The following is a 12,906-nucleotide window of genomic DNA, read 5'->3' on the forward strand; positions in this document are numbered from 1 at the left end:
TAGTTTTAATTTGGTTTCGATTATTCATCTATATTACAAAGCAGACATTGGAAAGACTGGCAATAAAGGAAGATACATCAATGTCCTTCACTTATTTTAAATAGGGGCCGTGGAAGGGGGGGGGGTCTTTTTCAAAACTGTTCTGTGTGTAAATGTTCAGACCTTAAAATGACTCATTAAAAGGGTGCTTTAGGCTGAATATAAGATTGAATTCCCAATCAGCGTATATGTAGAGTTGTATAGTGTACGCCACTGAGTCTTCTATAGATGCCTATTTATACAGACAGTACAAGCTTCATGAATGCGAAGTGGGGTGCATATGCACGATGGATGCAAATTTATGCGAGTCTAGATGCAAATATATGTACATGTAAATTTACACCAAATGTTCCTTTCTGTTTAAGAAATGCGAATTGCTTTTTTCTTGTCTGCTCTCAGACTGTCCAGGTCATGTATGAGAGAACTGTAAACATGCCAGCAAATGAACACGTTAGACACATCCTACAAATGTGTTAAGCTGTTGACTACTATTCTGTTATGATCCTCATAAAGGTTTTGTACAAGGATCACCCGGTTCTAGCAATCAGTGGGTTAAAGAATCTACATGTGTGTTATGTGCAATTACAGTACACACTTGTTGTGTACAATACCACAGGATTTCAAGTACATGTCTGCAATCCTGTACATTGTAGGCCGGCCAAGTGTGAAAGCCCCAATATACACCATTCAATCTCGTGAGCACTGTAAAAATAGCCGTCACTTCTCATTTTAATTTAGGGGTATGAATAGTCGTGAGTGCCTGCTCACTCCTTGCATCAATGTCTGTTATAATTATTGGAAGCCACTCAATACCAATATACATGCTACCAAAGTAGCAAAGCTCTACTTCATACATGATTATAGCACGGAGCATAAATACCATATTTTAAAAGGCATTCTACAGTCCTGAACCTTTGCATATTTTTATGGACAGTCAAACCTGCTTCAATGATCTAAGGAATGGGTACTTGGCAGGATTAAAGGTAAAAGAAAGTAGTTGTAGCAAACAATTATTTAATGAGGAAGTCTTTTAAATCAAGGTTAATTGTCACCATATTATCTAGCACATATTATTTAGCACATTGATGTAAACTTATCTTTGTGAAATCATGAAATCTTAGCTCAAAACCGTTAATTCCGATGATAACTAACCCAGAAAACATACGTGGGACAGTCTTAACATTGCCTGGAGAAATACCCGACATTTGATGGAATTCCATGCTTATTTTGCTCATTTCTCCGCAATAAAATCTATTTTCTTCCAGAGCCACTTGGCACTGTATATTTTTATTTATACATACAAACACTTGATTGGTTATTTTATTGGATTCTGTTTGAACTCATTTTTCGATCAATACTTCTACTGGTATTTATCTTCAGGCAAAAGTGCTATATCCAGCTGTCACTATTTTATAAGTATCTGAATGCAAAATTTGTATCATTTGTCAAGATTTGATGAGTGATACGAGAGAGTAATTCTCACTAAGTAATTTAACACTATAACATGCCACCAGTTGGGACTAAAGTAAGTCTTGCATATTTAAGAACAGCCTTAATATGAAACACCACATACATGTACCTGTACGTTAAAGGGAAGTTCACCCTGAAGAAAAGTTTGTTGTAAAAATGGTAGAAAAAAATGATCAAATATATTGGTGAAGGTTTGTTGAAAATCCATTAATGATTAAGAAAGTTTTTAGAATTTTCAGTTTTGGATTTGTGATGTCATAAACGAGCAGCTGCCCCATATGTTATGTAACATAAAATGCATTTATTTCAAATTTTTAATGGTTCATGATAAAAACAATTTTAATGGTTCATGATAAAACGGGTTTTTGTTTTCTTTATAGGAACGGGTGTAGATTTGTATATTATTACTGAAAGTACAGAGAAACTATTTTCAATGTTATGAGAAAATTTCTTTGATATTTTACCATACAATATTGAGGAAAGCTGCTCGCATATAATGCCACAAATCAAATAATCAACATTCTAATAACTTTTTTATTCTTTGAAGGATATTTCTCAAACCTTCAGCAATATTTTTATTATTTTTTCAGCTATTTTTACAATAAACTTTTGTCAGGGTGAACTTCCCCTTTATTAAAGTAAAAGTCAACTCTAAGATCTTCTACTGTAGTCAGAAATAACTTTCATGACCATTCTATTTTTTGATATTTCAATAAAGAAGCCAATATAAAGCCAATAAAAATAAATTGTAGGAAAGTGAACTATACAGGTACATTTAAATCTACATGTAGGTCTTTCATAATAGATGCTTATTTCACTGAATAAGTGACATTTGAGGGAGTTATTGAAAAATGCTGTTTTCTTTTTAATGTTCTCGCACAATACCTCGACTAGTAGATTAAAGAAAGAAAATTAAATCAACAAAGTAAAATCTTTATTTTGACCATAGCTTCAAGTATTATGAACGTAATGAAAATTGACTGACTTCAAAAAGGGTTTCTGGCATGTATGTAGTGATTTTCAACTTTTTTTCATTCGCAGTTGCTGAACAGACATTCATGAGGAACACACGCGATGTTGGCATAAAATAATCTTCTTTTTTTCATAATCCAAATTTCGTGTTGATTGGTATGAAGTGACTTTCTATTGGAAAATTAGAAAATTATTAAAGACATATCTGAAATTTAATGGAAATTTTTAACAAACGCATGTAGGCATAATATTCAGAATAATTAGCAACTTTATTACTTTTACATGACCTCTGCTTTTTCTCTTAACTACTAGGCTCTGTAACACAAAGGGTTTGAATGTAATCACAAAATATCAATAGCCAATCAAGACCAATCTTGCATGCATACGTTTTTCAAAACACTGATTATGAACCAATCAGATCTGCTCTTTCATAGGTACAATCCCTTGCAAACCTTTGTGATTACCAGGCCCTCTTCTGTGCCATTGAACCTTGTGATGGAATCAAAATAGATGTTGCGAGGTCAAGTTGAATTTAACATCTAAATGGATTGATATGGATGTTTGAGGGTTTTATAATCTATCTCAATTGATACCGAGAATTGAAAATGCTCCTCTTTAATGCCCCCATCTATATGGTTCAAGTAGGATATTGATGAAGAGCGTGGCTATAAATCAACATGAAGCAGGAAAAATGCCCCAGACAAGAACATTAGGGGTGATTTTTTAAACAAACAGGCAGACAGTCTTGAATTAAAGAGAATGCTTGGCTCGCCATACAGACATGGGGAAGTTGTTTTTAAGTGTTCATTTTAGAAGAGTATTTATTTCGATTTTTCATCTACCAAATGGCTGTAAATTAGGCACTTAGGCAGAAAAATATCAATTTGATGAACATTAACAAACCACTAGCATCATATTTGATGACAGTTATAGAGGAATCAGAGAGTGGAAAGATATTGTACATTTACTTTTCATGACAATGTATTTTTCACAAATTTAAGATCCATTTTATTTTTTGAAAATTGTTAACATCAGATAATTTCTAAGAATTGGGTCAATTTGGTAAAACGGAGACCAAATTTCTTGTGATATCTATGTGTAGTCCCACATGATATTTTGAATGTAAGTTAATCAGGCTCATTTTCAAAGTTTCCCCATTTGAACTTCAATCCTACACAAGTAATCCATCAATTATAGTATCAGACAGTAATATGATTTAAAGCAACCAGGGAGCTGTTCAGAGTAGACAGATCAGACACGGATTAGGTCGTGGAGTAGCCGCTTGAAAATAACAGTATCATGAATATTTTAGTGAAAATTGTAGCTTAGGAATAGGAATGCATTACTGACCAGTACTGTATAACATTGGGTCGCTAACTTTCCTTTTTTCTTTTGAAGGGGAGGATTCCAATAGAAGGGAAAAAGGGGTATATTTTATCAAGACCACTGGCTATTTTATTAATTAGATATTTATTGATTTTTTTATGGTTTTGTTTGAAATTGCTGATATACCACCTACATGTACATGTAATTTCTCTCGTGAAGAATAATTGTCCTGAAATGTCTCATTTCGCTACCAACTGTTCAAAAAGCATGTGTTTTTCTTTCCTGAAAGCGTCCCGCTGAACCGATAGTAATTATTTTAATTGCACTCGATACTGCAAAGTGGGAGATTTAATGCAAATAATGGCAAATGAACGATACAGACATTCTGTCCCTGTTGGTGTCTTACTCTCTCTTTCTCTTTACTACCACTCCTTTTTTCCCTCATGGATGATGTTTTATACTGCTTCTCTTTCTACATGTATCATTATTCCTGCAAATAGAATCACATTAATTTCACCCATTTCTCCCCGTTGAGTACGCATTTGAACCTCCCCCCCCCCCCCCCGGGCCGTAATTAACAAGAGCAAGGTCACTCACTGTACTCCCGGAAATTTCTTCCCAATTATCCCGGCTATTTGCTGGTGACCTTTTTTTCTTTTATAATGAGTATTCATTGTTTCCATTATTTAGACAACCTTGGTGAAGCTACATGTCGCACCCTATTGCTGCATCCAAGCAACTATTTTTGTGGGTTTTTTTTTTTTTTTTTTTTGTCTGGGATCAGGTTTTGAAAGCTGTTTGGTTGCACGTCAAGCATGTTTTGCTCATGGAATCTTTGTGTATTCATAATGTGGGCGCGTCTTGGTCTAGTGGTTCTGGCTCTCTCCTTTCAAACAGAGGGTCATGGGTTCGGATCCTAGCCATGGTGTGTTTTTCTTCAGCATGAAATTTATTCACACTGCTGCACTCGACCCAGGTGAGGTGAATGGGTACTAGTACCTGGCAGAACTAATTCCTTTAATGCATGAGCGTTGAAAGGCAGCTCGAGTTAAGGCCAGAGTAATAATGGTATTAACTTTGGAATAGATTTTGTTTCTAGATATATGGTGATATACAAATGCTTATTATTATAATTTTTCACCTTGCTGATCATTTGACTGGCCCAAACATGTATTTAAATTAAGCAAGAAATTTATCCATATTGGCTGCACTTGACCTAGGTTAGGTAAGTGGGTTGCCATTAGTATTTATTCCTTGAATGCATTTTTGCCCATGTATGATGTAGCTACACTTTGTAAATAGACCTATTTGTTATGAACATGGAAAAAAAAGGAAAGAAAGAAAGAAAAAAAAATACATGATCACCTGTGAATGGATGTGGATCACTTTCGTTTTGGAAATCGCAAAACAGTCAGAAACTTGACAAAAAGAAAATCATTTGAACACAACTATCATTCATATTTTCGATGGTTAATGTAGAGGCAAGCATCCTTTCAAATTAAAACAAATGAGTGGAAAGTCATGAATGTCCCATTTCTTACTTTTCATGTATTAAATTTTGATATACTTCTATTATACTGCTTTCAGGGTTAGATATGAAACTAGCCTGGATTGTACTTGCTCTTTGCTTCCATCCTTTTTTCCCTCCAAATTGGACAAAAAGTGTAATTTGGTGACCAACATAATGACCTTTTCTCATAACGGAAACGACATGTGGTGCAAGAGCTCTTCATTTCCGTGTTCTCCTTTTCTCCTAATGGGGCTCTCCCTTGTGTCATCAGGGGAGAGTGTCACAAAGCAAAGATCATCACTTGCTGATTCATTCTGAGCCAATCAGATGCAAGGATTTCAGTAGCTTGTAACAATGTAATCAGTGACTATGTGTTTCATGTTTTATGCTCTCCTAATGTGAATTACCCGTTTCGAGTGCCGTATTAGGAGGTGGGAGGGACCAGCCTTGGGCCGTCCCCTGTTTGTAGGGGTTGCTTGGGTGACCTTTGCACGTTGTTGAGAGAGATTGATTGATAATTGTTTGCTGTCTCGGATATATCTTCACATTGTTTGCATTGTTTTGAGTGGGGCATGTATGATGTGTTGAGGATCGTGCCTGGCAAGGAGTGTTTTCAAGTGTTCTCCATGTCATGTATTGTTGTAAAGTTCAAGTAAAGGGTAGTGTACTTGTGTATACATGTATTTTATAAGAAACCACAATGACGTCGCGGAAAGTGAAGTGAATTGAGCTGTATAATGCTGCAAAATAGTGGTGAATTATCTAAATTACTAAATTTTGTTTATGTTATTGTCATCCTGTGCTATTTATCATGCAAGTAAGTCAGGTTCTATGCAGGGCGTAATTTAAAATGCACAAATTACTTGTATACACCCCTGTATGTTTACCGATGGATAAAGTGAAGTGTTATTCTTGACTTGAGTACTAGCTTTGCCAAACTTTATAGGATTTGCTCATAAAGTTGAATCAGCTGCATACACAGATAAAATATAAAGACCTACATGTGCCACCTGACAGACTTGTCTTTTTTGTACAGTACTGTGATGCAATTATTAGAGTAACTTTATACATGTATGTTACTAACTACTTGACTATCATATACAGTATTTAGAACTTGTTCAATAGAAATCTGCAGCAGCGGTTGATGGTTTTACTACATGTACATCTTCAGCAAAAAGAGATGATAAAAGCCTATATTGGGATACTAATATAAGAACTAATTAATTACTTTCTGGTACAAGATATACAAATGTGTCAATGTGGTATTTGGTTTTAGTTTTGATGTTACATGTACTGTAGGAGGGTTCAAGCTTTATGGCCTCCAAACAAGATAAATTTGGAGACTGCTCCACGAAGTGTATTATGTGTGATCATTTTAAAAGTAAAATAAAAAAGAAGATCTATGCAATTATGTTTGGTTTTTTCCCAGGCCGAATCACTGACAACATGAAAATGAATTGTCAATTAAAAAGTCAATTTTTAAATCAGTATGAATTTTCAAGACTGTTTTGTTTCATATTAGTTGTTGGCTGTAGTATTTGATCCCAGTTTGTGAAACTACCCCTCCCTTATCTTATGTAGATATGAACTCACCATTTCTAAAATGTCCTCGGCCTGGTTTCACACAAACATTTTATGATTTTTTTGTAAGATTATCACTTTGAACCATTCACTGGAAGTCACAGATTGATATTGGCTGTTATCGATTACATGTTTATAAAGAACATGGCAGACTCATTTGAAATGGATTAGGCAAGTCTTTGAAGATGAAGAGATCTGTCCATGTACAGCTTCCATCAAAGCTTGTCTGTCTAAACTTTATATTCAGTAAAACTAGTTCCCTGCCCCCTTCAGGATTTGAGGATAGTCCTTTTTGGATCGGGGGGGGAGGGGGGGGGTAGGATTTCATGTACATACATGTAGATGAAGCATTGTTGAAACCAGAACTGTCTAGAAGTTTATGAGCCGTAATTGTGGTCAAGATCGGTTTCATAGATCACAATTTCAAGTACTGATGAGCAAAACATATGGGGCTAGGATTTTTATGGAAAAGAGTTTTGTAGAGATGGGAGTCATTGAGGAAGAGGATACAAAGAGGAATAGAGTTCTGTGCAAAAAGACAGATGAACAGGTTTTAAAAAAAAAATGTACTTGGACTGGAGCCCATAATTGAAATGTGAACATTCCCCGCTTTAATGAAACAAATGCACTGATTTTACAAACCGGCTCAAACCTAATTTTAGGTCACGTTTTCTCCTTTTTTTTTTTTTGCATTTTCTGAAAGCTCATTATTCACTCTTTTGATTTGCCAAATTTTAGATCAAAATTTGTATTATTTTCAAAAATAATACCCCTTTCATAAACCCAATAAAAATGAATTAGGCGGCTAATAGCAGCATAATTTGGTCGTAAAATTGGAGGAGGACAAGAGTTATCCGCATTACTCTGATGCTGCTATTAGCCGCATAATAGCGGCATCGGGATAAGATTTTGAGTTTATGAACGCATTTCCAAATAATGCGGATAATTGCCATGGTGCGGTCACAAGGTCACCCTTTTCCAACACAACCGCATCGGAGGGGGCGTGTCCAGTTGTCATGGCGATTATCCGCCTTTTTCAGGACGGGCGCTCGTAAAAATAATGCGGCTTATTTTCGGAGTTTATGAACGCAATTTTTATTGAATTATCCGCATTACTCTTAGGCGGCTTATTTTTATTGGGTTTATGAAAAGGGTATAAGAGCATATTGATTTGTTGTTTTTTTCCAAACCGGCTCAACTCCCTCTTTTGATTTTATGAACTGGCTCAAACTATTTTTTTGTGTAATATATAAAGTCGCTGGAATGGTGTGCACAGGTCAAAGACCTGACCTAGATACTGCTCGTTTGTGGTTTTGCGTTTTTTAAAAACATGCGCAAGGCATAAATGATTTTATGATCTGGCTCAAACCATGGTTTGTGCCGCTTAGAAAAACAGTGGGCATGATTTTACAAAGTGACTAGAACCTCCTGTTCTGGATAAAGAGCAGCTTCTGAAATGCGCTTCATTTCAATATTGGAAAAATAAATATGAATTGAGGAAAATATTTTTGCATATTATAAAAGATTTGGTATAAATAAATCTTGTTTCTTTCAAAGTGCAAAGTTATGAGCATCTGGAACAACATCTAAACTTTGAATGTGATTGTCTCCTAAACATGTTTTGGAGACCTGCCAAGTTTTCAGCTGGTTCATAAAATCACTGATAATGAATTAAGGGTACATGTACAGCTGTATTCAAGTCTATATTGTATTTTGTGGCAAGGTTCAAAAACTACATAAACTGTTGATTAAAAATGTGGTAATGGCTATATTGAACCATTTTCCAGGGCTACTTTTGGGGGGCTCACAAGTCAAAAGTTATTACACTTTGTCACAATCTACATTGGATCCTATGTGAATTTCCAGGACTCTTTTCTAGTTTTGGGGGGCATTTCATCAGGGCAAAATTCACTTTTCACTTCCATCATGAAGGTAGAAATAAAAGGTGTGGATGCCTCTCATTTATTTCTGAAAAGGGAACTAGATCAGGCAGTCTTGATGCATCAATTGACTTCCATAGGTTGCCCTGGATATACAATTTTAAGTTAAACAATATGGTAAAAATGCTGCTTAAAATTTCAAGCATGTCTAAGCCTGTTACTCTGAATTGAATGATTAAACTCATAAACAATTGTTTAAATTTTTCAACAACCTGTTTAAAAGCAAAAAAAAAAACTTGTTCAAAAATGTAAACAGTAGTTGTTAGAATGTCAGGCTTTATCAATGTGCTTAAGATTTTAATAAAGAAAGCATTTTTACAGAGTGCATCAACTTTTGGTAGTCTCATTTCCCCTAAAGCAAGCGATGGGGGGGGGGGGGGTGAAGAGATGCCGCCTTAGATTAGTATGCTTGTACATGTGGATGTACATACCTGCTGAATTAGCAATGCCATCAGAATTAGACATCACGATTATTATCTTTGAGCGGTGTCGCGTTTCGGTCTCGTCACCTTGCATCATATGCAGGTGATGTGATGTACATGTAGAATAATAGCAAGCGTGTTCAGTACTAAGAAATGAAGTTCCAGATTATCATCAAGATTGTGAGAATTTTTTTAAAAGAAAGACAAATTTGTCCTTGAATTACTTCTAGGTTTAGCAATTGATCCATTCTACAAACTGTCGGATAATATTTCTTTTTAGTGTACAAAAGTATAATTTTTCTCCATCTTGACCAAGTGAGATGAAAAAGATTGAATTACATGGTATTTTCTCTCAGCTCCATAGGGAAGTTTTTCTTCAAGTTCTTGTAGATGAGCACCAGCTCTTTATTTGTGCATATTTGCGATCTACACACAACAAAAATTGTGGTGTTATTACCGGTGTACATAGAGGACCACACCAGTTATTTTACACTGGTGTTAAATTGGTGGTGTTAGTTTTACACCTATAGGTGTTATTACAACACCTTTTGTTGTTACATTTACACTCTTGAGTATTATATTTAATCTCTAGGGTGTAATTGTAACACCTCAGGGTGTGGTCCTCTATTAACACTAATTGTTGTCAGTTTTAACACCGCCGTTTTTACAGTGAATTCATTGGCAGGATTTATTGACAATTATGTCGAATTTGATTGGCGACTCACTTGAAAACAGTGCATACTAGTTTAACAGTCAGTAGTTATTAAAAGAGGCTATACATGTTGTGTAACACAATATTCCTCACATTTTCTGAGTGAAAATGTACATAGTCTTCATCAACGAATAGTCTTCATTGACAGCATAAAATGAATGTAAAATTTCTTATTTTACTTGCGGTTATTCTGTGTTCTGTGATTAGGCATAATACATTGCTGTCATTGTATTGCACATCTATTTTTTTTTATTGAGAAACTGTTAGTTATTGAGAGCAATAATGGCATATGATGTTGTTTTTCACGCCCTTCTGCCTCCATATTAAAAGCAAATTTATACATTCATGTACCAATAAAATACAATCTCTCTGACGTTTTACAAATGAGGGCACATTAATGATTAGATTCAGTCAAGAAAATAATGTGTATTACATCTGATTAAAATACCAATCGCATCGGTTTGGTATAACAAGATAAGATTAGTTCTATTGAGCTATCACTCAAATCGGTGAACAGAGAGAGAGAGAAAGAGCAGGATTTTAGAGGAATCACTCAGAGGGGGAGGGGTGATCATGTTGGGACAGATTTCTTTAGGGGGGATGAGGGTTCTAATATCTTCCTTTCACTCTATCAGATCTAACTTACTTTTTAATGAATTGTGTTCAAAGTATCCTTAAAACTTAGTGCAATTCAAAAATCATTAATTTTTGCCATGGATATATTATTGTTGCATCAAAGAGAAAATTTTTGTGCATGTTTTCCCACATACGTTCAATTGGCCTGGTAATTTGCTAACTCATTGACTACCTGAATTGAGTTGCTCCTGTGTAGTGTCTATGGGAATCAATATTCAGTGAGTTAAGGAAGAGGGGTCCAAGATTTTTAGTTTTCTGGTCCTGATGAATTTTCTCGCATTTCAAAGCAAATAGTGTTGATTCATTGCCACCTATCATTATTCTGTTAGTATGGTTGTGTAATCTTGTGTTAAACTCATAGGCCCGTATTCTGAAGTCAGGTTTAACTTAGACCACAGTCTAACTCTGTACTAAAATTATGGGAAGCCAAGAATTCAAAAATAAGTTTATATTTTATATTACTTATGTGTAGTATTTAGTTTCGTTTTGCTTATATAATTAAGAAAATACTTCAGTTATCATTCCCAGACAATTATGAACAAATTGGGTGTCATATGAGTTAATAAACTGAATGTTTACTGTTAGGGATTTATGCTCTAATTGGCTTTCCATACTTAAACCACAACTTTAAACCAGAGTTTAATTTAAACCCGACTTCAGAATACGGGCCTTAAAGGTCAAGTCCACCCCAGAACAATGTTGATTTGAATCAATAGAGAAAAATCAGACAAGCACAATGCTGAAAATTTCATCAAAATCGGATGTAAAATAAAGTTATGACATTTCAAAGTTTCGCTTATTTTCAACAAAATAGTTATATGAACGAGCCAGTTACATCCAAATGAGAGAGTCAATGATGTCACTCACTCACTATTTCTTTTGTTTTTTATTGTTTGAATTATACAATATTTCAATTTTTATGAATTTGACGATTAGGACCTCCTTGCCTGAAGCACATGAAAATGTTAGAATTATGGAATTCCATGTGTTCAGGGAGGAATGAAACTTCAATCCACATAACAATGATGAGAAAATGAAAATATTTCATATAATAAATTACAAAAGAAATAGTGAGTGTGTGATGTCATCAACTCTCTCATTTAGATGTAACTGGCTCGTTCATATAACTATTTTGTTGAAAATAAGCGAAACATTAAACTGTCATAACTTTCTTATTTTACATCCGATTTTTATGAAATTTTCAGTGTTATGCTTGTTTAATTTTTATCTTTCTATTCAAATCAAGTTTTTGTTGGGGTGGACTTGTCCTTTAATTTCAGCAGATATAGGCATTTGCTGCTCCAGAGATAGACCCTTGAAGCTTTTCTGTGGTCTTGGTGAATGTTCAATAGTACTTGGATGTTTATGGTAACATTCAAATCTTTTAAAATGAACAATAAAATGTTTAATATACCCTTTTTTTCTTTCCGTATTGCTTTTGGACTGAGTATATGTAGCTAAGCTTTTATCCTAAATTTATGGTTAATTTGATGTACAAGTACCTGGCTCCGTTCTCAGAAATGCTGTTATTAGAAATCACAACTCGCTGGAAACTTGAAGACTGATTCGAAACTACTGCGTCAATCTTTGCGAATGCGATGTAATCGTATTAGAGTTCGAGCTCAGAAACAAATTAGGAAGCAAGTGATATTCCCTGGAGCGGGGGGTGATTCGATTAAGCGCTTATGGATGTACCTGATTCCATGCATCAATTCCCTCCCATTTTTCTCTTATTTGTTTCAGGTGGTTGCCTTTTCTTTCTCCCTTTGCATTGGGATATATAGGAGGGTGTCTTTCATGTGCAAATAAAATTTGAAATTATAGAAAGATAGGAGGGAGACTTTTAGGAAAATTGATGGAAATGTGATAAAGGTTTGTTTTATAAAGGGCACTACGTATACACGTTTCATTGATTATCTCTGTCTGATATGAAAATGTGTAAAACTTGTTTGTATCCTTCCTACTCGGCATATTTACTTTCCAATGAATTGATTAAATTGAAGTGAATTCATTCCCTATCTCTGTAGCATAAAGAAAGATTTTACCAGGAAGCTTCCATTTTTTAATGGCCTAAGGTAAAAGAGACTTGTTTGTATGGTTGAAAGTTGATATGGCAATTGTCCAAGAGATGACAATATGCTGTACTGCAATATGGCTTATAAATGTTTTTACTGACAATGATTGATAAAAACAGTAGAAATTGACATTCGAGATACATGTACTTGAATTTTGTAAAGACATACATTGTACCATCACAAAAGTCTGAAGAGTGTATATATATAATATAATAGTCATAAT

At 34.8% G+C, this 12,906-nt stretch overlaps 1 protein-coding gene across 1 annotated transcript in view; it reads left to right on the forward strand.

Moving 5' to 3' along the window:
- The window catches only part of LOC121427257 (retinal rod rhodopsin-sensitive cGMP 3',5'-cyclic phosphodiesterase subunit delta-like), a 72,164-nt gene that overhangs the window by 31,646 nt on the left and 27,612 nt on the right, over positions 1–12,906 (forward strand). The gene's annotated exons all lie outside the window — the stretch shown is intronic.

This window comes from Lytechinus variegatus, chromosome 14, assembly GCF_018143015.1.
Source record: "Lytechinus variegatus isolate NC3 chromosome 14, Lvar_3.0, whole genome shotgun sequence".
Lineage (NCBI taxonomy): Eukaryota > Metazoa > Echinodermata > Echinoidea > Temnopleuroida > Toxopneustidae > Lytechinus > Lytechinus variegatus.